Below are 23,460 nucleotides of genomic sequence, written 5' to 3' on the forward strand. Positions count from 1 at the left end.
TTTATTTGATTTATTTGAGATGAATGGTTTAAATTATTTTTTGGGGTTTTAATTTTAATTGTTTTATATAAATGATATGAAATTGTTTAATTAAAGATAAGTGTTTTCTAAACTTCACGTTACAGTAGGGTTGGTTGCATATTTAGTATACACATAAGTAGCCGTCATGATTTTAACCTAGGGTTACGTATGGGCCGAATTATACATGGATCAGGGTTTATAGTTTAAGGTTATAAATAGGCTTATACGGTGGTTTAGGGTTTAAGAAAAATAAACCTAATACGTCTTTGGAAGCAGAGAGGAGGAACAAAGGAATTTTTTCAGCAAGAATTGCCGGGAACTTTCGAAGACGGTGTAGAGATTTTGAACAAAAGTCTTAAAGGCAAGTTCTATCATTACTCTCTCCCTTAGGCTTCATGTTCTTTGCATACGTAAATAGTTCCAGGAATGAGTTACACGTTTTAAAACGAAAAAACGTTGTCTGTTTACATCTTTAAAATTTAAATTGTAACAGTACGTGTTATACTTGTTTAACTGGTTAAATTGTAAACTTTCCTGCATTGTTTTCTATTTGAATCCCTGTTAGTAGTTGTAACAAGGACTTAAACAAGGGTTGGTAATCTACTGGAACTCATTTACAAGTTCTGGGAACCTAAGCAGTGAAGGGCCGGAGGTGTAGACGATGCCGGAAAAGAGAACACGGAGAAGAGGAGGGAGAGAGCCGGCTCCTTTTGGATTGGAGCCGGCTCCTTTTACTTGGAGGCGACTCCAAGGCCTTTGAAGGCGGCTCCGAGTATTTTTGGAGCCTGCTCCATCTTTTGTTTTTCCAGTTTTTTCCGTTCTGTGGTTTTGTTTTTCAATTTTCAGTAAGGAAGGTTTTTGGTAGTTGATTTTCTAAATTATTCTGAGTAGAATAGATATTGTAATGGATGTTTAGAGATTGTCCAGAGGAAGATTAAAGTCCAAAGGAACAGAAGAACATAGATTTAGACACTGAGTTTAACTATTGAAACTGTATGGAATTTGTATATGCTTGGCAGACCTATTGGGTTTTGGATAGTTTAATTCTTAATTATTTTAGAAGTTTCTGTGAGAGTTGTTCACTGCTATTTTCATATTCAAAGAATAGAAATAGTTACTAGGAATCTATGTTTTCCGAAGATAAATTGGTGATTAAAGTTCTAGAATGTGGTGCATCAATCTGTTGAGCAGAAAGTTATAAGTATGATAATTTACTTATATTTATGTTGCATGCGATGGAATTGAATGAGACAATATTTATATAGGCTCTGTTAATTATATGGAAACTGGGAATAGAGTTATAATACAGATACAGTCCTGTGTGATCAAGTTATGGTTTCTGTATTGGTTTAATTAAGCATGCTTGTTAATACATTCTAACATGCTTAGTCTAGAATTCTTGGTATTGACATTTATATGGTTAGTATTTTATCGACTGTTAATTTAATTAAGCATGTTTGATAATTTGCTTTAATACACTTAGTATGGAATAGTTGATACTAATATTTATATTTTCAATGTTAATTAATTATTGGTATTATTTAAGAATGGTTGCTAATACGTTATGCTTGGTATGGAACTGTTGATATTGTTATTTAACTGTAAGTACTTTATCAACTATTGGATGGAAGAGATTGTATGCACTGGTATGGGACGGTGTCATACTAGGTTTAGATTAGCTCAAATTGCTAAGTCCTACCTATTTTGGAGTAAGGGTATGGGTTATTAAATAAAATCCTCCTTATATTTATGAGTCAGTGCGGTTGAATACTGTCACGCCCCTAGACCGTGGTCTGGATTATGAACACAACACACAAATAATCATAGTCTCAAAATTAATAAATATCCTTGTAACCTGTCTCAACCACGCATCCACCTAACCATTTCCCTTTATAAAATCAAGACTGAAAATAAATAGATAAGATGCCAATATTAAAACTTTAAAGTTTTAAAGTCTGAAAGAACATTTATTACATGCCAGGAAAATTCTAAAGAAATATAAGACAAAATATAGTCTATTATGCGGAACAAAACACTACAACACTAGCCCCGACTCTATCTACAACTGAGGAGGAACACCTTCCATTCCATCCGTGCCATGACCTGAAAAGATATGTTTAAAATAGGAATGAGTAACCACAACTTAGCAGGAATTACTTAAAGCGCACTCCTTAATTCCTCCGTGAATCCAAACAAAGGACGGATAAATGATAAAGGGATCATACAAGCTCAGGGGAAAGTAACATATCATATGAGATAATAAAATGAAGTGCCATGTAATGCCAATGCCAATGCTAATGTCACTGACACCTCTCACTTCCCAAAGTCCCATTTCCATCACAAAAAGTTAATGTAATCCGGCCAGAGCTGCTCCCTATACCACGAGAAGAGAATTGATCATCTATCCCTGATCCAAGGCAACTCCTTGTAATTATTTGGGGCCTAGTGACACAATTACACGTAGGCAACTCCTACGTCTTCTCTAGATTTCCATTAACTGCACAGACAAGGCAACTCCTTGTCCGGTTTTAAAATCTTTGATTCAATTCCCTTTTTCTTTTCCAAACTCACGGATACAAGGCACCTCCCTGTTATCCGGTTTTCAAAACCATTTAATAAAACATTTGCACTTTCCTTCTCATTCCAACATCACCCCCATGCTTATGTGAGATGCATGTACATTTGTATAACATGTGTACAGATAATGAAGTAAATATAGAAATCTCAACTCATATACAATATCATGGTATTGCATTTTAATCCACACACAAGCATGGTAAATTAACAGGCTAAGTAACCCATGGTTGTATAACATAAGAAGCATGCTTTCTAACTCACATTTGCCGTATAACAATGTAAATAGTGCTTAATAACATTTAGGAAATCAAGTACAAAACTTCCCATATCATAACAACCAACATTCTAATTTTCAAGTAGCAGCCTATGTTTACAAGGTCATAACTTTTTCTACAGTTATAATCTAGGGCTGAAATTGGTATCATTGGAAAGCTTGTTTTGAGCTAGTAAATTAGACTCAAAAATTGCTCAATTTGGATTTAAAATGAGGAAGTTGTGGTCAGTTGAAGTTCAGGTCGCTGTGCAGGAAATTCTGCAGATTACAGTGCAAAACTGGTAGCCTATGTTTACAAGATTATAACTTTTTGTACAGTTAGAAACTAAGGCTCAAATTGGTATCTTTGGAAAGCTTGTTTCGAGCTAGTTAATTTAGACTCAAAAATCGCTCAATTTGGATTTAAAATGGTGGAGTTGTGGTCAGTTGAAGTTCAGGTCGCTGTGCAGGAAATTCTGCAGATTACAGCGCAAAACTGGCAGCCTATGTTTACAAGATCATAACTTTTTGCACAGTTGGAATCTAAGGCTGAATTTGGTATCATTGGAAATCTTGTTTCGAGCTAGTCAATTTAGACTCAAAAATCGTTCAATTTGGACTTAAAACAAGGACGTTATGATCCTTTGAAGTTCAGGTTGCTGTGATTCCAGAATTGCGAAAAACAAGTAGCTGCCTATGTTTTAAGCACAAAACACATAGAATTGATTCCTTAAAGGTAAAGGGTGTGAGAGTTAAGTAATCCTACCTCAAAGAAGCTTGAAACTCAGCAACAATCACAACTTAAAGCAACTCAAATGATGGATCAAAGCCTTCCAAGGTAGAAAATGAAGAACACTTCCTTCTTTATTTGCAACCAAAACCCTCTTCTTTTAACACCACTTTCCAAACCCAGCAACAAAAGAAATGGATTCAAGTTTAATATCAAAAGAACCCTCACTATCTAAGGAACATTTTTCCTTCACAAAGCCCCATCAAAATCCCAACACAAAGCTTCCAAAATTGAGCTTAAAAGGTATCACTATGGAAAGGAAATAGAATGCACGAAAATTGGGTTTTGCCAAAATGGTTTCTAAGAACAAAACACTAGGCATACTATATGTTATAAAATGAATGGATATGGTGCAACGACATACACCTACATATGTCATCCCCTCCATGGATTAAAACCAAAATCATAAGAAATGACTCAAAAGTCCTTTTATTTCCTACTAAATACCATTCATGCCATTTGCATGATAAAAGTCAAGAATACCCTTTCACAACTAACCAAATGCCAATTATGCTATTTGCATAGTAAAAGTCTACTTTTCCCTTGATCAAATTATCAAATACCATGTATTCCATTTGTAAAACAAAAAGTCCATAATGCCCTTTATGAAATACCAATTGACAAATATGTTATTTGCATAACATAATCTATAATATTTCTTAACACATAATGATGTTTAATTCACATTTGCAAAATAATCATATTTTTGACAATAAAAATAAAATGCATGAATGCTAAAATGTTCAAAAAAATGATAAAAATGCAGGTCCTCACAAATACGCCGAACGACTTATTGGATTTCTTGTGGATGGTTAGGAACGGAGTTTAGATATATTTTTATGATACCGCGACATGAGCTTGAGTCTCAGTGTCGATGGTTAGGGTGCGTATATGCAATTGGATATGTAGCTAGCTGTGAGGGTTGAGGTATACCCTGTTTAGGTTTAGGTACTCATGCTCACTCAGGTGCGTTTGGTGTGATGCCTTCTATTCAGGTTGAGACCCTCTTCATAGTCTAGCGAGAGTCTAGTAGTGTGGATATATTTATGTATGGATTATTAGTTATTGTTGAACTATTTAGTATGTACATGCGTATAGAGTCTCTGCTTGGATTGTAGTAGGATAGAACTTGTTCGTAGGCCTGACCCACTCCTCTTTTTCAGGTGTACGTCAGTTCCAGGCTTAAGCTTGTTCGTGCTAAGCAGAGATGATCTTCCACTTTACCGACGATGTAGGACTTCTTTCCAGATAATAGATTTGGATTTTATCTTCAGCTCTACTTTAATTTCAGTTTCGGATTTTTATTAGGGGTCCACTGGAGATGGATTCCCAAGTTGTTTAACTTATGGAGGTTTTGGATTATTGGGATTTAAGTATATTTAATATTAAAGGATTTTATATTTTAGTTTTTCTTTCAGCTCTTAAAATTTTAATTTTTATTTCATTTTGTAATCTGTGTTCGTTATGACATATTAATTGTTTGATATCCCTTGGGTTTGGGCCTGATCAACCCGTGTCTCGGATCCGATGGGTATCACAACCATAAACTGGCAGATGATCCAGACTTTATAGTTATCATTTTACATTTCAATGTTCAACCTATTATTGGTTATGAATATACATGACCATTAACTCGCATGTGATGTATAAAAAATTTACAAATATGCATAACACCCTGGTTGTAGTCAACATGGTCGGCTCGGGTCTAGGCTGTCGCCTAGTACCTCAAATGATTAGGATATAGGCTAATATATATATATATAGATAAACAAGTTTAAAAGGCCCAAACACTCTTAGTGAAATGATGATTTAGGTCCCCAAATTTAGAAGGGCCTCAAATTTAGGCTCGCATTTGAAGGTTTGCTTAGGGTCTCTCAAAATTTTGGAATCTCAGGGTCAGTCCTGATAGTCGAACTACCCTGCCTACTTGGCCGAACCCGAGCACCTTCCAGGTGGGCTCACTTAGGCGTGGGAGCTTGGTGTGACATATGACTCTGATACCAACTATAACGGGTCGGACACTTGCCCTCTAACCCAAAAGTGTGTGTAAGCTGTTGAGTAGCACTTTGCATCTGGATTCAATGTGAGACACCTCTAACATTATGATCTTTTTTTTCTTCATTTGTAAGAAGTACACACACACTGTGACGGCCCAAGTTTTATAAACCTGGTACGTCAATGATGACCAAAAGATGACCCGTTAAAGGATCCGAAATGCGGAAATGAAGGATGATCAAAGCGAAATAAAGGAAAGGTTCAAGCGCTCAGACTTTCTGACCTACATGGTCAAGTGTTCTGACAAAAGGTTCCAGCATTCAGATGTTCTAACCTACGTGGTCAAGCGTTCTGACAAAAAGTTCAAGTGTTCAGCCAAAAGGTTCAAGCGTTCAGACATTCTGACCTACATGGTCAAGCGTTCTGACAAAAGGTTCCAGTGTTCAGCCAAAAGGTTCAAGCGTTCAGATGTTCTGACCTACATGGTCAAGCGTTCTGACAAAAGGTTCAAGCGTTCAGTCAAAAGGTTCAACCATTCAGACGTTCTGACCTACATGGTCAAGCGTTCTGACAAAAGGTTTTAGCGTTCAACCAAAAGGTTCAAGCGTTTAAATGTTCTGACCTATATGGTTAAGCGTTTTGACAAAAGGTTCCAACGTTCAGCCAAAAGGTTCAAACGTTCAGACGTTCTAACTTACATGGTCAAGCATTCTGACAAAAGGTTCCAGCGTTCAGAAGTTCTGATTGCTGAATGACGAAACAAAAGTCAACAATTTGCCGAATGACAAAATAGAAACGAGAAAACAGCCGAACAACAAAATAGTAAGCAAATTTAAGGTAATCTTGAGGCTATACATACATTCCCAATGATCCAAAACAAGATTAAAAACATACTTGTGAACTTTTAAAACCAATGGCTCTTGGCCTCATTTTATACATACAAAATATGCATCAAAAAGTGTACTTAGATACACATTACATATTAAGGAAGCCATCTTAGCTTCTAAAATGCCATACATCCATGGTATGCAAAAATATAACATTAAAAGTAAGTATGCTAAACATTTGCATGTCAAAATACAAAAATGTTCCAAATTACTCATAAGCCTCTAAGGATGATGAACATCCAAGAACATAGTCTCCGTACCTGTAAAATAACCCAAACAACTAGGATCAGTAATCAAGTTACTCGTAGGAAGAAGCATATGCGTATACCCTAAAGTTTCAGTATCATTGCAAGATCAATATAGAGGAATACAAGGGATCATTCCACTTAACGTCTATGTTCAAGGTATTCTAAGGGATCATTTTAAGCTAACGTAAATGATTATTTAACAACACATATCAATATCAATGTATTTAACAACATTAATTCACCAATAACAGGAATTACAAGTTACAATTAAACATTGGTTGTCAACTTGGAATTTAAATGCGAAATCAATTAGTGGAATACTTGGATATCACATCTCAGAATAAACCAAGATCTAAATGGCTATGTCGGGTATTAACCCGCTGGGAAGACCACCCTTGTGCGCATTATAAATGGGGAGAACTCATACCTCCAGCACTAGAGCTAAACTCTAGCCATGTCACTTGTAACAATGTCCCAAGAGAATCAAAAATCATAATCAAGTTCAAAACTTATACACTATAATTAAGGCATATAAACCACCTTCCATGCACAAGTATTTTGAAACCACATAAACCATGTCTTAGGGTTCCAAGTCTAAAATGCCATACCAAATGACAAGTCTTCCTCATTGTATAATGTACAATACAACACCACCAACTTATCAATTTAAATCATGCCTAAAAAATAAGTTCTATATACTAAATTTTAATATTTAGTAATCCACAAGAATATAGAATTATCATCACAATAAATATAGTAATTCAAGTCAATAAGAATTCTATATGACATCAATAATTCTACATAATATAGATACATATCATACATGCTTAAATCAATAAATCTTAAGTTAAAGGTGAGGATTTCTTATAATATGCAAGACTACCATATTAAAGCATGTACACAATATATATTAAACCCCAAAGGATTATAAAACATTCAAAACATAAACATACTACCACCCCTACCTCAATAGAGAATTGAATCTTTATAATCCAAAGCAACCAAGCTTAAAATAGAAAACAAAACTATGGTTTTATAGAAGGGAGTGAAAGGAAACTTTTACTTCCCAAGGTTTAAGGTCTAAAGTGAGTGGAAGGAGGCCAAAATGATGGAATAAGCTTTATGCCTAGCTTTTCCTTCAATGGAGGCTAGGTTCGGATTGAGAGCAAAAGGAATAAAGATGAGAAAAAGAAAAATGGTGGGTGGAGGATCTAGTATTCCTCCACTACTAGGTGTTTTTACATTACCTCTCTCTCACACACACAATGCAAGACTCAATTTGGTGCCTACATCTGTCACCAATCCATGGCTCCTTCCGAGGCTTAATCCTAAGCCTACACTTGTCAACCATCCAAGCTAACAAGTGCACCTATCCTAGGCCAACAAGTGGGTGAATCTCCACCCTCCAAATGTCAAGAGATAAGGCTTCCAAGTCACTCCACCCCAATACCAACAAGTGGCACCATGGGAGTGTGACACTTGTCACATTTTTCAAAAATTGCAAAAAAGTCATTTTCTTAAATATCTTCCAAATTAAATTGCAAAATGGTCCCTAAGATGAAAAATAATTACTTTGCATAATTACACAATACCCCCAAAAGATTAGAATATTTACAAAAAAAGTATGCATCCATGCCCTTTACCAAAGTGTAAGCAACTAGCATGTTTTTCTATAAAAGTAAAAATACAATTACCTTGGAAATCAAATATTATGGATGCATGCAAAGCTGGAGTCAAATCCAAGCACAAAAAGTGAGGTTATGCAAAGAAAACAATAAACGAGAAAAAGACAAATCTGGAAAAAAGACGAAAAAAGAAATCACCGAAAAAGAAAAAGAAGGAAAATGACCGGGTCATTACACACACACCACCCACACACCCATTTTGCCTATTTGAAGACTTGAACCATCGACCTTCTACTTTGTAAGGTGAAGAATTACCATTAGGATACAATGCAAAATTAGGCTACAATGCCTAAAAAAACCACCACCAAAAAATTAAGGGTCTGTTTGGCTGGGCTTCCTGTAGCCGCAAAACTGACTTCTAAGTCCGGAAAGTTCTTCGTCAATAATAAAGAGTGTTTGGTAAAATCTATCAACACGGACTTTTAAAAACCCCTGGTGGTTTAGAAGTTCGATTAACCAAAGCTAATAAAAGATGCTTCCTGATCTATTTTCCCCAATCTACACACTTTTTTAAGTAATAAATATAAAATTCCTATATTATCCATTATTTAACCTATTTCTATTTATAAATTCCAATGCAAACTGTTGCCTAAGTATTGACTCTAGAGGGGGGTGAATAGAGTCTATGGCAAATAATGGCCAATTTTTCGATTTGTAAATTCTACTTAACACCTTTTAACAATTATGCAATAATCAAGATATGGACATAAGCAATTCATAGCATAAATGTAAAGGAGATAAGGGAAGAGAGATTACAAACATTCACACGGCGATTTTAGCGAGGTTCGGAAACTCCTACTCCTTGGCTCAAGACCCCTCTTGAGACTTCCCAATCCACTATGGTTTCTCCTTATGGGTGGAGAGCAAACCTTGATTAGAAGCAACTCCTTACTTCTCCTTGCTAAGAGACAACCTCTATTAGTCTTCCTTTGGGTTACACTAACCCTTACAAATATGAAGCTATCTTGCTTCTTCTTCCTTGGGCCACACCAGCCCTTACAAATTGAAGATCAGATTTGTTGTATATAAATATATCTCTCAAAGATTGATATGCAAATTAAAGCTCACAATAATCTCTCACAGATTTGATGTACAAAGTTTAGCTCACTCTAGAGTATATATATGAATACAATGAAGCACAATACTCCTCTAATGATATGGGATGTATGAATAGAAGAATAAAAGCTCTTTGGATGCTATATGACGATTTTATATGGTAGCAACACTAAATCCCGAAGTCCCCTTACTTTATTTATAGAGTTTCAGTATCTAATTCAAAATTAGAGCTGTTGTGCACACTGCCCGAGAGGAAATAGCCGTTCAATTTTGAATCACAGGTTCGGTCGACCAAAATGAAACATCATTGTGTTTCGATCGTCCGAAATGGTTTAAGGTTGGCTATGATTCCTTATTTCGGTCGACCAAAATAATTTATCTTTTGTTTCGGTCGTCCGAAACACCTTCCTCCTTTGTTCCAAAATATTCTGTGAGAATCGGCTCGTCTAACTCATGAAACCGTTGCTTCATGAGTTGTAAAGTAAATATCTTTACAGTATTTATATGTCCATTTACTTTAAGTTTACAATGTAAATAAGGAAGTACCCCCCATTTGGATTCAATAAAAAATACTAGAAAATTGAAATCTAACTAAATCAAAATGTAGAAATTCAGTTTTAGTACAAATTTGGATTTCCGACAGTTTTGGTAAAAATGAATCCGTATGTAGACTAACGTAGATTTGGTCAAAAATTCTGATAAAATTAGTTTAGGTTAGTTGAAGTATAAAGAATTATTACTGGGAAAAATTATTTTGAAATAATCATTATTTCAAAAATTCATTTTTCACACTTAGCCAAAAACACAGTTTTTCATGACGCACATTCTGGGGTCCTAATGTCCGTTACCAACTCATGGTAATGAAGGTTTCTCATGCCTTAATTGTTGGCCAATATGAATTATGATTGATGTGCATAGTCTTAGCATTTCTAGCATAAGTGATGAGTTCTTTCAAAGCTTATGCAAGCTTGAACTAACCCACACTTTAGCAAAGACTCCATATGTCAATTATATACGAATGAAGTGCATAGTCTATTACTAATGGATATAGGGGCATATGAATAATGATATGATATACATGGTCCTATAAAGATGAGCTTCAAATGGATTCATAAATACTTTGACATTAAATCCTAAACACTCACCATCCTATCTACTCTTTTCTTCACGCTTTGTTCATGATCGTGTAGGCTTTTAGGTAGACTTGCTTTCTTCCTTTCTTTGAGTTAATTTCTTGCTCGTTGTGGTCCAAGCTATCTTTGGATGGACTTTGCATTTGCTTCTTTGCAACTTCATGTTCCTTTTTGTCTTCTTTGCTTTCCATAGATGTAATCTTGAATAATGGAATACTTGGAATTGATCTTTCGTGCTTCATTGAGGTCATCCTTTGAATGTGAATAATCTATAATACTCAATGTAAACATTAGTCCTTAAACATCATTAATGGTTTGTTGTCATCAAAACCTCTAAATTGTCCATGGATGGAATCCTTAAGGTCAACAATCTCCCCCTTTTTTATGATGACAAAACATTAATGTGTTCATGAACAAGTGGAGTAACATTTGAAGAATACTCCCCCTATCAAAGTGCATTCAATGAACATAATGTTATAAAATAGCATGCTTGTACATTCTTTATGAATTTTAGACATTAACATGCATATAAGATCATTTTCCTTTTCAAGAGATTTCTACAAATCTCCCTTTATCAACATGCTTCTATCAGAAGACATATATATCATTCATTTGACATGCAAGAATAAGTATGATAACATAATGATATATTACATGAAGCATTTGATCCAACAACTAGAGGCATCTTCCCTCTTGATATGAAACAACATAACATTTTACACATCACATTTTTCTCCCCCTTTGTCATCTCAAAAAGGTGGAAGGGCTAAATAACTTCATTAAGCATTTATCATTTAGCATTGTGAAGCAATGGTTATCATGAAATGGAAATATATTGGTAATGACTATAATATGCTTTAGAGTGTAACATATAAGTAATTATATCATAAGATACCAAGTTCATTGATAGCATGAGTTCAAAAGATCTAAAGGTTCATGGCATTTACAAAAGTATACATAATAAACTGTAACAAAAAAAAAAAAAAAATGAAGCATGGATTAGAGTAATCCAAAAGGAAAAAACCTTTGTAGAGGCAAATCTAAGAAGTTAAGTGTGCTTCAATCCTAAAATATTTTTCCCATTTGATATATTCAAGAATGACGAAAAATTTCATCAAAATTATGAAAGCTTATAAGTGTGAGTATTATGACCAACAAGTCATTTTGTAGTATGCTTGACAATTTTTAAAATAAGTCAATTAAGCATAACAAGTCATGCAATAAACATTCAAGAGATTGTTAATAATTTCCCCCTGTGAGTGTACTTTCATTTGCATCATATATCATTTAATGGACACACCTCATTAAAAGCAATGATATATAAATGAAGTCTTTTATACCAAAAGATCCTCTTCTACAAGCGTATGGTTGAATGATAAGAATCACATGTGGCATGTAAAGCACAAGGCATATACAAGTAGTATTACTATTCTAGTTATGTGCAATGAATTTTCAATTATGCAAAAACATATTTTCTTTGACATGTATGATTAGAAATAATTGGTTACATGATTGTACATGTGGATGAGCTCAATATTTCTTTTGTTTATATTTCTCAAGATGTGATGTCAAGGTATCTCATGAAGTTCTAGAAAAAAGTTTTGATACCAAAATATCTTCTTTAAGAGATGTGGTGAGAGATTGGTTACATGACTCTTCATGTGGATAAACAAATTATCTCTTTTAGACACATTCTTTAAGAATTGATCAAGAAATATCATATGAAGTTCTAGAGTGCTAAAAATGGATATATTAAAGTAGAATAACACTTGTGATATCTCATTAGTCATCTAGGTTAGAACAAAGTGTTCTTTGAAAAATATAATCCCAAGACTAAAGTGTCAAAAAGATATATGAAATTTAATTTTCATGACACTTGAGGAGTTTCACTCCTTAGAAGAATTCAAGTTTACTCATCATGCTAATTTTAATTCATTTTGTATGCTAGTGGTAAACTTCTTTGCACAAATCATAAATGTTGATTCAAGGATAGTATATAAGTGCAATCAACATATTTTCATTAATGGTTTTGCAAACACATATATATATCAATTCTATAAAAAACCATCAATTTTGAGAAAATCACTAAGCCTTTCAAAGAGAGCTCTATGAGCTTATTTTAATCACATAAGGCGATTGATAATTTTAAACATATAGTTCAAAATAATATACATTTCAATTCCTGGTAATTTTTCTTCATAGACTTTTTAGATATGAAGTCAATAAGTTATGCATTTGATAAAATTATTTCATACAAAAACTTATAGCATTCTTATTACTTTAATTCAAAGTCATATGATGCACAAAAACATATATACAAGGCATCTTATTGGTTGAACTCTTAAGAACATATTCTAACTTAATTACCAATAATGACCTACAATGCATATCATGATGTAGATTTGAAAGCCTTATAAATATTGATGCTGCACACACATCGGTCGACTGAAATGACTCTATCAATCGGCCAATTTACATCCTAAAGCAATTTTGATTTGCTTATTTCGGTCAGCCGGATTGGAGTTTCGGTTTGCCGAAATAGATATTTCGGTCATCCGAAGTTATGTTTCAGTCGACCGGTTTGTGCGGGAATTGCAAAACCAGTCCATCTTCCTCATTGAAATAGAACTTAATTTTCTGGATTTTATCCAATTGTCTTCCAGTTCAAATAGTTTCATTTTACGTGCTAGTGATGCCAATAATGTAAGTGAATCATTTAAAATCACAAAGGCACATAAATGACTTTCTAGATATAGCTACTTAAAACAAATTCAAATGAAGTAACTTTTAACATTTTTGAGTGACTTTCTTTAATAGCATGCAATTCCAAATATCTTTCACAAATTTAGTCTTGATTAATAATAAATGCATGCTAGTATGTTTAAGTCACAAAATCCAAGACAAACTACTTTAACATAGACATTTTTGCAACGAGTAGCATTTATGTCGTGATCACTAACCATATTAATTATGCCATGACTAGATAATAATATAGTCCTCATCTCATAGCACAATTAAGTCACATTTTAACTCATCAAATAAAAGCATATTTGTGGTGAGGAAGGGGATATTTACCGAAGTAATTGATTGCACTAGCTTTGGCATGGTTTCTCAATATAGTGCACCCTTTCTTATTCACTCACAGTTTCCTAAAATATTGGACGAAGGTAAGAGTGAATTCCAAGGATGGAATTCCTTTTGTTAGGGGGGAAGAATGTAATACCCCTAATTTTAAAGGATAGTCTCGGTAGTTTATTTTGAGGTTTTATTGTAATTTTGCATTCTTATGTGGTTATTTGGCTATTTGTTTAGTTGTTTTGTTTGTTGTTAATTAATTGATTAACTGCAGTAGTTTGTTTTATTTAATTATTTGATTTAATTGATTAATTGTGTTATTAAATTGAATTATTTGATTAATTGTATTACTGGTTAATTGTATAATTGGGTAGGTTTCTATTTTTTTTTTTTAACTGGAATTGGTTTTATTTATTTTAATTTAGGGTTTATTATTCGTAGTCATGTTTTTAGCCGCCTTAGACATAGGTTTAATTGGCCGTCTTTATCTTATATTAGAATTAGGGTTAGTGTTTTCTTAAACCTATATATATATATATATATATATATATATATATATTAAGGTTTCACCAATGGTTTTAGAACCCTATTCACGACTATGGAAGCAGAGAAATAACAGAGGAGGATTACAGTAGGAATCGCCGGAAAACTTAGGAAGACGATGGTGCAAGGCTAAAGGCAAGTTCTAATCCTAGCTCTTTTCCTGTGGCTCGTGTTCTTTGAATGTCTAATACAACTATAGGAATAAACAAAGATTAAAGATTAAACTGAATTGCATGTCTTTGGTGTTTTTAAAACTGAAAGTATTCTTATATTGTGTACTGTTTGTTTTATATTCTATCTTATGTAACTCATAATCTAATTCATGTAAATTGATATATAAGGATTTTAGTTTAGTCTGGAACACATTGATTAAACATTAAAATAGGTTTGAGTTTCATAGTTGATTTACTTAAACAGTAAACATAGAGGAACTGTAAATTGCTCGTTTTGCATCCTTATTGCACAGTTCGGGCTTTAATTGTTCATGATTATTAACCAAAGGGTTTAAATGATTCTGGAACACAATGGACCTAGTATTAGACACCTAGGAGCTTTAGGAATGGAGGACAGATGATCCAAAAGTCAGAAAGCAGCCGGCGTCGAAAAAGACGGAAGCTGGGAAAAGTGAAGGCGGCTCCACCCTTCAATGGAGGCGGTTCCATTGAAGTGGAACCGGCTCCACACTTTAGTGGAGGTGGTTCCAAAAGGGTGGAGGCAGCTCCACTTGTTTTTGGATCCTGCTCCATTGTTTTCTTCAGTTTTTATTATTTTTTTATTTTTTATTTTCCTGCGATGTTTCAGCGAGGTTAGGCTACTGTGTATGGATTTATGGGGTTTCAAACTTCAGTTAGGGACTGTGATGGTGGGTTTTAGATGGTTTAGAAGTGTAGGTTAAGGCACAAAAGGTGGTGTTTAGTTTTACATTGTTAGAAATTCGAATATTCAGAATTTTGTAACTACTAGCGTATACTTAATCGGATTATGGATTTTTAAACTGCCAGGACTTATTTTAGCAATTCTCTGTCAAGGATTATACATCTTTAATCATGTATCAATGATGTAAATTAAGCATGTCAAATAATATATTTTGCTATGCTTGTTGGGTATTAATTTATGTGTGGATTTGATTATATCTCGCATCTATTGTTGGATTGGTATGGGATGAGCATGATAGTTTATCTATTTCTTTTATTATGCTCATCATGGAATTAATTGATGTATCTCTTTCCTTAGATTTATCAATTACTGGAATAAGTATGTTAATTTTTATATCCCTATTTATGCTTATTATGGATCAGTTGATAGTTACATGTATTAACCGTTTAATCAACTGTTTCATGGTTGGATGGTATGCACCGATATGGGATGGTGGCATACTAGGTTTGGATCAGCTCAAAACGCTAAGTCCTACCTATCTCAGAATAAGGGAACGGATTATATAAATAAAATCCTACTTATGATTAAGTCAAAGAAACTGCATAAGCTGAATGACTAATTGTATTATTTGCTATTTATGTTAAGTCAAAGAAGTTGCACAAGCTGAATGACTAACTGGACATACCTTGGATGGATAGGATGGAATTTAAATATATTTTTATGGCACCGAGATATGAGCTTGAGTCTCAGAGTCGTCGGTTAGGGAGCGTATATGCGGTAGGATGCATAGCTGGATATGCTAGGTTGAGGTATACCCTGTTAGGCTTAGGTACTTATGCCCACTCAGGTGCGCTTTGCATGTTGCCTTCTATTCAGGTTGAGACCCCCTGCATAGTCCTGTGAGAGTCCTGTAATGTGGATGTGTAAAAATATATATGGATTATATAGTTATTGTTGAGTTGGTTAGAATGTATATGCATATCGAGTCTCTGCTTGAATTGTAGTAGGATAGAACTTGTTCGTGGGCCTGACCCACTTTTATTTTTCAAGTACTCGTCAGTTTCAGACTTAGACTTGATCCTGCTAAGCAGAGATTACTACTCACTCTTCCGACGACGTAGGACTTCTCTTTATAACTTAACTTTGGATGTCTTTTAGCTATTTATATTTCAGTTTGGATTTTCATATTAGGGGTCCAATGGATGGATTCCCGAGTTGTTTAACTATTGGAGGTTTTATGGAGGATCAGTTTAAGGATTTTATGGAGGATCAGTTTAAGGATTTTAAGGATTTTATGGAGGTTTTATGGACGATCAGTTTATTTATTTCTTCATTAATTCTTTTGTATTTTGTGTTTATTAAATATTAATTGTTTGATATTCCCTCGGATTTGGGGTTGGGCCTAATCAACCCGTGTCTCGGATCCAAGGGGTATCACAGTTGGTATCAGAGCACTCTAGGTTGAAGTGTCTCTAGGATGTTTCGTATTAAGACTTCTGTGTAGTGTTTTCTCTTGATTAGAGCTTAAGTTTATGATTCATTGTATTCCTTTACGGTTTGTTTAACCACGTTCTGATGTCTGTTATTTCCGTGTTAACAGATGGCTAACGCTAGGAGGGGATGGAACCTGCAAGGGAACAGGCAACAGAGGAGAGCGGCACGTAGGCAGCAGGAATGCCTACAACGTCAGCTAATAGAGGAAGAGCAGCGTTTGCCAGAGCTTCAGGATGATGATGGTTAGTTCCATTAAGAGCAGGAGGAAGGTCAGCAGGCTCAGGATCAGGTCAGTGATCCAGAGTATCCTCCTCACATCTATGACCTCATAGTTGGGCTATAGAAGCAGGGGTAACAGCTGCACTTCAGAATCAGCCTCAGGTACAGCCGACACCGATACCAGCACCGGTTGTTCAGACTGATACTTGGGAGAAGGCTAGGAGTTCTCAGGCTCCACCGATGCAAAAGCAGCTCATCTGTGGAAGAAGGATATTGAGCGACATGTTCGTCTGGTTCAGTGCACGGAGATTCAGAAGCAGATGCTTGCTACCTTCAAGCTAGTTAGGGATGCACTACAGTGGTGGGAGTCAGTTACCACCACAGAGGAGAGGATATCACTGAATTATGATCAGTTCAGTACTTGCTTTGATGAGAAGTACTTCCCTTATGCAGTCAGGGCAGCTATGAAGATAGAGTTTCTTAATCTGCAGTAGGGGAACATGACAGTGGCAGAGTATGAGCAACAGTTCATGCGCTTATCTCTTTGTGCTCCAGAGGAGGTGGATACAGAGGAGAAGAAGCGAAATAGTTTTGTTAAGGGACTGATGTGGTCTATCAAGAGCTATTACAGGTAATCTAGCCTATACTACTTTCACTCAGGTGGTAGACGCCGCTCTACAGCAGTATCAGTTGACTGTGGACTTCAGATAGGCCAAGGGTGAGAAGCGGGGTGACAGAGACTCTACAAATCAGTCAGCTGAGAAAGGGAATGGCAGCGGTCACTGACAGAATGACAAAGGCGAATTCCAGGGATAACAGCCTTGGAAGAAGTACAAGGTGGTTCAGATGCTCACAAGGATGGGGCACCTATTCAGCGACAGCAGAATGGGGGACCGTAGGTAGGACAGGGTCAGCCACAGGCTAACCGACAGAGGAGGCCATTTAGTACTTTCCAGGGTAGTTGCTACACTTATGGAGAGTATGGTCACACTTCCAGGCAGTGTCCTAAAGTAGGACAGGGACGGGGACAGCATGTGCAGCAGGGACAGAGGGCACCGGTACCTTTACCAGCTCCACAGGTTCCACAGATTTAAGGACAGACATATCCAGCTTTACTGGCACTGCCACAGCCTCAGGGACAGGCACCACAGCAGCTACATTATGGCAGGGTGTACAACCCCATGCCACAGGATGTTTAGGCACCTCAGGCTGTTAAGGGTAAGTTTCCTATTCATGGTTCATTAGGACGTGTGGTGCTATACACTCGTTTGTATCTCGGTCTTTTGTTGCTCTATCGGGGATGACGACACGAGTATGCAGTAGACCTCAGGGTATTTCTACACATTTGGGCAATATAGCCATTTTACATGAGAGTGATGGGCCTATGACACTAGATATTGGTAGACTCAGATTTCTAGCCAATCTACTGGTCCTGGACATGCACACTTATGATGTGATATTTGGGATGGATTGGTTATCTCACTACCATGCCCAAGTTAATTGTTATGATAGGTCTGTTGTGTTTACCATACCTGGTCAGGATCTGTACGTCGTCGCTATGCCACGTTCTAACGGGGTTAATAGCACTTATTTGTTTCATATAGAGGAGGAAACGGAAAAGGAGGTTACTGTGTCATTGGATTGCATACCAATTGTACAGGACTTTCCGGATGTTTTTTAGGAGATTCTAGGGTTGCCACCTAGTTGAGAGATCGATTTTGTGATTAACTTAGCTCTAGGCACTACGCCTATTGCTAGAGCACCATATAGGATGGCACCAGTGGAGATGCGAGAGTTGAGGGATTATATTCAGCAATTACTCAGTAAGGGTTTCATTCGTAGGAATACTTCACCCTAGGGAGCACCGGTTCTGTTTGTGAAGAAAAAGGATGGTTCACTTCGCCTGTGTATAGATTACAGGGAATTGAACAAGGTTACTATTCGGAACAAGTACTTTACCCAGGATTGATGATCTTTTTGATTAGTTGAAGGGAGCTACATACTTCTCTAAGATTGATCTTCGTTCTGGATATCATCAACTTCGGGTTAGGGAACAGGATGTTCCAAGATAACGTTTCTCATTAGATACGGATCTTATGAGTTTCGAGCGATGCCGTTCGGGTTAACTAACGCACCTATGATTTCATGGATTTAATGAACAGAGTCTTCAGGGCTTATTTAGATCAGTTTGTCATTGTCTTTATAGATGACATTTTCATTTATTCAAGGTCAGAGGATGATCATGCTAGACATCTTCGGATTGTGTTGTAGACACTTCGTGAACACCAGTTATATGCTAAGTTCGAGAAATGTAATTTTGGCAACGAGAGGTGAAATTTCTGGGTCACGTGGTGTCAGAAAGGGGAATAGCGGTGGATCGGGCCAAGGTTTTAGCAGTGGTTGAGTGGGGACAGCCTACCTCACCTACCGAGATCCGAAGTTTTCTCAAATTGACATGATATTATCATAGGTTCATCCAGGGGTTCTCCAAGATAGCGGGACCACCCACTCATTTGACTAAAGAGGGTGTATAGTTCGTGTGGGATGAACATTGTCAGAAGGCTTTTGATGAGCTGAAGACTAAGTTAACCTCTGCACTGGTTTTGTCTACCCCACAGAGCGGGATAGAGTATCTTGTCTACATAGATGCTTCTTTGCAGGGTCTTGGATGTGTTTTGATGCAGGAGGAGCGACTGATTTCGTATGGATCTCGTAAGCTTAAGCCTTACGAGCTTAATTATCCAACATATGATTTGGAGTTGGCAGCTATGGTTTTTGCCTTATGTATTTGGAGGCATTATCTGTTGGGTGAGTCATTTAAATTGTTTAGCGATCACAAGAGCCTGCAGTATTTGTTCACTCAGCGAGAGCTGAATATGAGACAGCGCAGATGGTTAGAGTTTATGAAAGACTATCACTTCTCTATACAGTACCATCCGGGGAAAGTGAATGTGGTGGCGGATACACTCAGTCGCCGACCTGTTGGTAGTCTTTCCGCTCTATTCATTACTGAGTGGAATGCATTGAAGAAGGTGGATGAATTATTGGATGCTTTCATGGCTTGCATGGTAGTTACATATTCTATCATTCACAAGGACTTGAAGGCACAACTCATGGATCAGCAGTGCATTGATAAAGTTGCAGAGATAGCTTCCGGGGAGGTTCCCTTTTACTATGTTGGGGCTGATGGAGGTTTGAGGTACAAGGGGCAGTTGGTAGTACCTTCTGCTAATGATTTGAGGAAGGATGTGATGACTGAGACTTACCACTCTGAGTTTTTTGTTTATCCAGGAGGAGACAAGATGTATCAGGATATGAAGTGGCAGTTTTGGTGGGCAGGTATGAAAAAGGAAATTGCTATTTTCATCTCTCGATGTAGTACTTGTCAGATGATCAAGATTGATCATAGAGGCCGCCAAGAGCTCTACAGCCACTACCTATACCAGAGTGGAAATGGGAGAGCATTTCTATGGATTTTGTAGAAGGATTGCCTAATTCCTTCAAGGATCACAATTCCATTTGGGTCATCGTGGATAGATTGACTACATCAGCTCATTTCTTGCCTATTCGCACTAACTTTACTTCGAAGCAGTTGGCAACGCTTTACATTACAGAGATTGTAAAGCTGCATGGCATAAAGTTGTCTATTATATCGGACAGGGATTCGAGTTTTGTGTCAGGATTTTGGAAGAGTTTTCAGTAGGCTTTGGGTACAGAATTACATCTTAGCACTACTTATCATCCTCAAACTGATGGACAGACTGAGAGGGTTAATCAGATCATGGAGGATATGCTTCGGTCGTGTATTCTTGATTTCAAGGGCCACTGGGAGGACTATTTGCTACTGGTGGAGTTTGTATATAACAATAGCTTCCAGAAGACTATTGGCAAGGCACCATTTGAGGCATTATACGGCCAACTATGTCGATCGCCTGTTTGTTTGATTGAGGTTAGCGAGAGCAGATTCTTGAGTCCTAAGTTCATTAAGGATACTTTTGAGAAGATCGCTATTATTCGGGAGCGTATGGGCACTGCCCAAAGTAGGCAAAAGAGTTATGGGGATCATAGCACACGTGCTTTGGAGTTTCAAGTTGGGGATCAGGTTTTACTCAAAGTGTCTCCTATGAAGGGTGTAATGTGCTTTGACAAGTGTGCCGCCGCACCACAAGCTTACAGAGTGTGCATTAAGGCAATGGCCAAGTTTTACATTTATAGAAGCCACTACTACCTTCACTAAGAATATAGTTAGGGTGAGTAGGGATCATCTAAAGGGATTGTGAGGGTCGAACAAGGTTGTGGAATCGCTATTAGGGCTAGTAGGTTGAGTGATCAAACAATTGGTTGGTTAGTTGATTAGACTAGAGAGCAACTAAATTAAACTAAGTGATAACAAAAGAATGCAACTAAGAGCAAATAAGAGAGAGAAGAGTTTTAGGGTTTAGAGATCACCACCAAGCAATGCATTTCTATACCATTGACAAGTGACTAACGAGGGCAAATGGTGTGTTGCAATATTGGTGTGTGTGTGTTTGGTTGATTCAACAAGCAAGGATGATCAGTTAAGCATGTATTGTCTAAACATTATGTGAAAGGCACAATATATCTAAGCAATGAAGCATATATTGTCTAAACAACATGTGAAAGGCACAATTGATCAAAACAAGTCATTAATCCTTTCATTAAGCTCACAATCCAAATACAACACAAGGTTAGAGACATATGCTACTTGCATTCAAAAGCATGGATCATCAAACAACAAGCATGGGTTGTCCCCCCATTTAACACTACACTACAACTACACTACATCTACACTACTAGAATGAAAATAAACTAAGGGAGAGGCACAATCCATTAAGGAATAAGTATGAACCATTAAGAAAATCACAAGAGCATTCCATTAAGCACTATGTTTTGACAATCTCTAAATCTATAGGATCAATACACATAGACATGCATTAATAACACAAAATCTAGAGACAAGCACATGAATATCTATTCTAACATACATAGACATATGGATAGAATAAAATGATCAGTTGAAAGCATTTAACCACATAAATCATTGAACAATCAAGATTTATATATATATCAAAGTGTCAAAACATTAATTACAACACTAATCCCTCAATAATACACAAGATTAAGATATAGAAAGCATGCTTGGGGCTAACTCTAGCCCCAAGAGGATGTCTAGCCACTCATGGTGATGTTGCTCCAACCCTCAAGGGCTAACTCCATGGAAGAAATCTGCTCCTTGTTGATGAAGAACTCCCCCCTTTATGTCTCTAGCTTCATTCTTCTCTAAGCTTGCTCTCCAAGAGATGATATGATATGATATTGGCTCCCTTCTTTGTAAAAAGCAATTCTTATCCTTATATAGGTAGGTCAAATGACACCCAAAATGAGCTGGGGTTGTGCACACAATATTCCTAAATGATTGGATAAAGGACAACTTTCAATGAGCTAGAAATTTAACTTTTTCGCACTGGATGAAGTTCAATCGATTGAACCTTGGACTTGGATCGATCGAACATGGCCGAGATCAATCGAACTTAGGCTGGATTGATCCAACTGGTTGAGCTTTTTGGGAAAAAACAAATCCGAGATATTTTGGGAGATATTTTTGGGAAAAGGACAAAAGTGGTTAGTGGGTGGTACAGCTATGGATAAGATCAATCATTTGAATAAGGACAAAAGTGTTCGATCGATTGAAGGGTGGTGTTGGATGGATCGAACTTTGGACTATCTGCTTTGGGTCAAGGTTTGGATCTATCTTGAAGTACTGAGATCGATCAGTGTTTGATCGATCGAACCTTGAAGTTGGATCGATCGAACTTTGCTGCCTCCCACCTTTGGCTTTATTTGCTTCTTTCTTTTCCACTTTGCTCCTTTCTTTGTTTAATCCCAGAATTGCTTCAATTAAGCTCTTATTTGGCTTAGTTAGCTTATTTTCGGGATAAGTGCCTGAAAATGGAAATAATACAAAATCAATCTAAAACGGTAAAGTAAGATAGATAAAGGTACTAAAATGCCTAAGCTTAAGGGGTTTAAATACGCACTTTTCAGCGCTCATCATGCTTTGGGAAGAAAGGGAAGTTGTCTCCACGATTTGTTGGTCCATTCATGATTACGGATCAAGTTGGAGCTGTTGCTTATCGGTTGGCACTTCCGGATAATTTGGATCGTACACGTGTTTCATGTATCCATGTTGCAGAAATTTCTGCGAGATGAGGATCAGTATCAGCATATTGATGTTTGGGAGATTGAGTTACAACCAGATGTAACTTATATGGAGCCACCGTGTCGTATTATAGACCGAAGGGATCAGATTCTTCATACTAAGGTTATCTCTTTAGTTCGTGTCCAGTGGAGTCATCACAATGAGGCTGAGTCTATTTGGGAACGGGGGGATGTCATTCGCTCGCAGTTTCCTAAAATATTGGACGAAGGTAAGAGCGAATTCCGAGGACGGAATTCCTTTTGTTAGGGGGGAAGAATGTTATACCCCTAATTTTAAAGGATACTCTCAGTAGTTTATTTTGAGGTTTTATTGTAATTTTGCATTCTTATGTGGTTATTTAGCTATTTGTTTGGTTGTTTTGTTTGTT

General features: G+C 36.6%; 1 long non-coding RNA gene across 1 annotated transcript; it reads right to left on the reverse strand.

Moving 5' to 3' along the window:
- Positions 1–1,926: 1,926 nt before the first annotated feature.
- Positions 1,927–4,017, reverse strand: LOC132278746 (uncharacterized). The gene is made up of 2 exons (XR_009471113.1): positions 3,618–4,017; positions 1,927–2,124 (listed from the first exon to the last, which is right to left on the reverse strand). It is a non-coding gene; the product is annotated as an uncharacterized LOC132278746 (long non-coding RNA).
- Between the last annotated feature and the right edge of the window lie 19,443 nt (positions 4,018–23,460).

The sequence above is a fragment of the Cornus florida genome, unplaced genomic scaffold (assembly GCF_030987335.1).
Source record: "Cornus florida cultivar Cherokee Brave unplaced genomic scaffold, ASM3098733v1 CherokeeBrave_3.0.0_Hap2_Chr10, whole genome shotgun sequence".
NCBI classification, from domain to species: Eukaryota; Viridiplantae; Streptophyta; class Magnoliopsida; order Cornales; family Cornaceae; genus Cornus; species Cornus florida.